We start from the raw sequence: 4,357 nt of genomic DNA on the forward strand, positions 1-4,357 counted from the left end.
CACTAGCCAATGTAAAGACATACCCTGACGTAGACCTTCGGTTGTCTAAGTCACCTGCATAATCTGAGTCTGTAAAACCCTTTACACTTAGCTCCTGACTCCCATAGCATATACGCATACTCTTTGTAGCTTTCAGGTATCTCAATATTCCTTTCACTGCCTCCCAATGTTTCTTGCCTGGGTTTGACATGTATCGACTTACTACTCCCACTGCAAATGCAATGTCTGGGTGAGTAGCAATCATTGCATACATCAAACTACCCACTACAGACGCATATGGAATCTTATCCATTTCAGCCTGTTCTTCCTCAGACACAGGACAATCTTGTTTGCTAAGTTTCACATATGGTGGCAATGGAACACTCAATGCCTTTCCCTTCTCCATATTGAAACGTTGCAAAACCTTGTCAATATACTCTATTTGAGATAACCAAATCAACTCTCTCAATGCGCATACGAGGTATATGACTTGCCTCACCCATGTCTTTCATGTCAAATGATTTTGCCATCTTTGACTTCAAAGCTGAAATTTCTTCCAAGTGCTTGCCAGCAATCAACATGTCATCCACATACAAAATAAGGATCAGCCAACTGCCATCCTTAGCCTTCTTTGTATATAGACAGTGATTGAACTCACTACGTTTCTAGCCTTGAGAAAGCATAAACTTGTGGAATTTATGGTACCATGCCCTCCGTGATTGTTTTAAGCCATAAAGACTCTTTAACAACTGGCATACCCAACCTTCCTTGCCTTTCTCAACAAACCCTTCTGGCTGCTGCATGTAAATTTCCACATCTAAATCACCATGCAAGAACGTTGTCTTGACATCCATTTGGTGGAACACCAAATCTAATATGGCAACCAATGCAAGAAAGCATCTCAATGTAGTCATCTTGACCACCGGAGAGAAGACTTCATCAAAGTCAATGCCTTGTTCTTGCTTAAACCCTTGGCAACAAGCCTTGCTTTGTACTTTGGCTGACTATCATGAGCGGTGATCTTATACCTGTAAACCCATTTACAGGGTAGAGCCTTTTTGCCCCGTGGTAATTTAACTAGCTTCCATGTCTGGTTTTTATGCAGAGCTGTCATCTCTGACTGCATGGCCAATTGCCAATTCCCGGAGTCCTTCATTTGCACTGCTTTCTTGTAACATGAAGGCTCATTGCAATCAGTCAACATGACATAGTTCATAGATGGAACAAACCTATCAGGAGGTCGCGTGATACGTCCAGATCTAAGCCGCTATACCCCCTCCCCCCTCTCTCTCTCTCTCTCTCTCTCTCTCTCTCTCTCTCTCTCTCTCTCTCACTTGATCTCATTCCCTTTCCTCTTCATCATTACTCCCAAGCATCCATCTCTCTTGGATGAAAACTTTGTTATGGTGGTGTGTTGTTTGCGTCCTAGCCGCTGAAGCTAGGTGGTGCCCCCCCTGTTTGCTTACCATGACAGGCTCGAGGCGCGCCATTCGGTCCTCGGTGTTTTAGAGGCCGTCGGGGTTCGGGGTTCGCTTTGCTCCCTCGGTGTTTTAGAGGCCGTCGGGGTTCGGGGTTCGCTTTGCTCTCGTCATTTGGTGCCCCCACCGAGGATCTTTTCATGAAACCCTTTAGTTTACAAGACTGAAACCCCTAAACTATTGTGAATGGATGAATGGCTAGCAGGATTTGCTAATTGGACGACAGAAGAAGAAGAGCTCCAAGCACAACTAGACGAACTCCGCATCTCCATCGAAGCTCGAGTGCCAGGCGTAACGGTAATCGATTTGCAGTGGGAGAGTCAACCAACACGCCAAACCCAGTGGATATACATAGGCCAAGTGCCAAGAAGAAGAAGGAGAAGGTTGAAACCATGTCCGCAACCTACAACCAACCCACAACAACAAAATGGAAGGAGCTCTACAAAATAGAGAATCAACACTATTCTACTTTGAGAATCGGGTAACTCAAGTCACCGAGGTAATTACCACAGTCAGTTTTCAAGTCGCACCTGATGCTGCAGCACAGATAACGGAAGCATTGGCTCACACTCTCACTAGAGAAACTAGGGATCTACTGAGTTTGTTTCAGGAAAGAACACCACCCTCCCCCACAAGCTTGGACAGTGACTAAGCACCTCTAAGCTTCACATGAATCAGTACAACCTACCTCAAGACAGATCACACATACCAACACGTGTACGCTCAATCAAGGTAATACTGGATTTGAAGGCTCACTACCAGCACGTCATTGACACCATGCCGGGTGGGGAGCGATTTTTGGAGGTTCTGGCAACAGATCAACCATTTGTCTTACCTTTGGTACAAGGAAATGTACCATTTGAAGTTTTAATCTATGTCCTAGTATAAGAGGGTATACACGCCTCCTTGTAAAGAAGAAAAAAACTTTTGCAAGTTAAGCAGTGTGTCTTTCTAGCTCTCTCTCAGTAATCATGGAAAGTGTAGCATTTCCAACATTTAAAGGAAAGAAGGGGGAGGATTTGGTAACAGACTTCCTAGATGACTTTGAAGTAGCATGTGTAGTGAGCAACAAAGATACGGATGAATCCCGGGTTAGAATCTTTAAGCATCTCATGAAGCTAGAAGCTAGATCATGGTACAATGCACTTCCACAAGCAACCAAGGATGACTGGGAACCCTTAAAAACCGCTTTTAAGAGGCGCTTTGGGGGAGGTACCACTTCAGAAAAGTTGTGGGACAAGTTGAGAGACTTGAAGCAGGAGGGTCTTTTAGAATATGCCACATATGAGTCCAAATTTGTGGATTTGTGGGAACGGTGGGTTGAGTCACTGGCAAGGGGGGAAGCCGCACCCGATTTCCTAAAAAAAGATCGGTTCACGCATGGCTTATGGCCGCTTCTCAAGGAGAAGGTGAAAGGTAGATTCCCGGCTACGTACGAGTTAGCCGTTGAGATTGCTCGCCTTAAGGACAAGAAGCTGCGAATGAAAGCCAAAGAAACCGAGTCAACAAAAGGAGGAACATCGCGTCGACCAGCAACTACAATAACCACCATACCACCACCACCGGCTCTTGGGGTAAGAGATGACCAACAAGATATGTTGGCCCATATTACTGACCAACTGCAGAATTTGTCTGTCCACTTAATACAGCAAGGGAGGAGTCAAGAAAGAGATCAAGACCCTGGAAGATCACGACGACAAAACAGGGAGTATCACTGCTACAACTGCGGAGAAGATGGTCACGGTATGTACTACTGTCCCAAACCACAACAAAACTATAATAAAGGAGGTAGGAGGAACCAATTGTCACCCCCTAGAGAAAGAACATCCCCACCCCGAGCACCAGCCCCACCAACACAAATTCTACATCCGCCACAATCACCACTTACAATCATCCTACGCCCACCATCAATTGGTACCCGCACACCAAGTATCATTGGTCTTGCAGAAGAGGTCAAGATGAAGGTAAACGACGACAAAACAGGGAGTATCACTACTACAACTGCGGAGAAGATGGTCACGGTATGTACTACTGTCCCAAACCACAACAAAACTATAATAGAGGAGGTAGGAGGAACCAATTGTCACCCCCTAGAGAAAGAACATCCCCACCCCGAGCACCAGCCCCACCAACACAAATTCTACATCCGCCACAATCACCACTTACAATCATCCTACGCCCACCATCAATTGGTACCCGCACACCAAGTATCATTGGTCTTGCAGAAGAGGTCAAGATGAAGGTAACCGAAGAAGGATCAAGTGAGAAGTTTATTCAAAGAACTGAAGCAGTGGAACAAGAGGTTAAAGAATCAAAAGATGCTACCCAGGTGGGGGAGGTAAGTCAAGAAAATTGTGTTACAAATGTGAGTACATCTTTAACCTTGAATGAAATAGGCACCAAAGCGATCAATCGATAGCACTGGGCAGTAAGTGTAAGAAGGTGTAAAGTGTTGATTAGGCCTCGTTAGAGTAAGAAGAATGCAAAGGGCATGAAAGATGCAAGAGAAGAGGAAAACTAGCCTGTTATCAAGGCTTTGCAGAAGATGGACAACATATCAAGCAAAGGGGAGGGCTTTGAAAACGGAAGCCTGTGCACCAGCATGGACCCAGGACAGTGTAGCAAGCTAAAGGAATCTTGCATCAAGGCAGTTTCACTAGAGGACCATAACAAAGAGGTAAGTATGACTGAAGGTTTGGAGTTGGATATTTCTCCAGAGGCTTGGCAGCCGAGCAAGATTTTATTGTGTAGTGTTATAGACTTGGAGATGGGTAATGCCTCTATTCTACTGAAAGATGTTATAAACTTGGAGATGGGTAATGCCTCCAGTTTATGTGAGGATGTTCATAGTAAGTTTGATTATCAATATGTTGCCAACCTTTTAAGGATGTTCCAAACTC

The sequence above is a fragment of the Adiantum capillus-veneris genome, chromosome 22 (genome assembly GCF_014529385.1).
Source record: "Adiantum capillus-veneris isolate H3 chromosome 22, ASM1452938v2, whole genome shotgun sequence".
Taxonomy (NCBI): domain Eukaryota; kingdom Viridiplantae; phylum Streptophyta; class Polypodiopsida; order Polypodiales; family Pteridaceae; genus Adiantum; species Adiantum capillus-veneris.